Raw genomic sequence first — 1270 nt, 5'->3', positions numbered from 1 at the left:
AGCTTTAATTACAACGAAAAATGTAACATTTAATAGTTTTCAGCTAAAGCCCTTTAGTGAGAGCTTTCAACTGTAATTTCAAGGTAAGCAAGGCAACTCTGTGAATTATTATTAACTAGAACTATTATACATGTAGCATTATCATTCCAATCTGGGAGAAGCATACTGAAAACATGGGAAAGCTAACAAGATGTACTGAAAAGTAATATAAGTAGCAGAACATAACTGCACAGGGATGACAAACTTTGTAAAAAGAGTAAATTACTCACTAAGATACAAAAACCTTGCAAAGTAAAAATAACTATCTCTAGCTCTCAGGTCTCTCCTTATATTAAATGTAAGTTTTTCCTCTGTATCTAATTACTGATTTTTGTCCTGCAGAGAAACATCATCTAACTACTTGGGAGTTTGTGCTTCTGTTAATTAATACTTGTTCGGATACACGTTTCTTTGTACCCACATCCTCCAGGATTAAAAATAAATAAGCTCTAAAGGAGTATGATAAGTCCCACCTTTTGATTGACTTTAAACATGATCTCAAGTGCATCATCTCAGGACTAAATGGTTTCATTTCTTGTAAAAAGTAAGATGAAAAATAAACCAGCTGAGAAGACAATTCAGGCTCAAAACATACCATTCGTTACCTACTTGGGCCTCAGTTATCCGGATAAAATTGTGATCGTAAAATAGGAAATAAGAAACTAAAACACATGCTAAATGTTGGTGAGACTAAGACTTTCAATTCCTGATTCTGGTTGGGCAGATGAATACCATCTGTATATGGAAGCTAGTTACCAGGAAACACAGAGCTTTACTTAGTGAAGTCCTCAGCTTTTCATGAAAAGTCCAAAGCTATGTCTAAATTCTCCAGATCAGCTGGTCTCTAGATGGTTTGGGAAGAATGTGAGAGAATTACTCAGATTCATATTTAGAGTTCAAAGATAGTTGGGAAATAGATGGATGCTGAGAAATTTCTGAGTCTAATCAGAGCAGACCTAAGTAACCTGGTTAGAACTAACTCAGCAAATTTATTTCTTAGGACCAGATCAGAACAGTGTGGGTCTCTAATGAGCAAAATAAATGAAACAACATCAAACCAATGCATTGTTTGATTTTCCAAGTAGCATCACCTTAGAAAAATTAGCAAGAACACAAGTTTAGACTTAACCAGTTAGCAGTAACATTTCAAAATAATTCCATAACACAAACACAAATGTTTAACACCTAACATATCATTCAATGGCCACCAAAATGTAATTTCTTGTTTTAA

This window comes from Chrysochloris asiatica, unplaced genomic scaffold, assembly GCF_000296735.1.
Source record: "Chrysochloris asiatica unplaced genomic scaffold, ChrAsi1.0 scaffold00082, whole genome shotgun sequence".
Lineage (NCBI taxonomy): Eukaryota > Metazoa > Chordata > Mammalia > Afrosoricida > Chrysochloridae > Chrysochloris > Chrysochloris asiatica.
Note: the sequence above shows the minus strand (reverse complement) of the source record.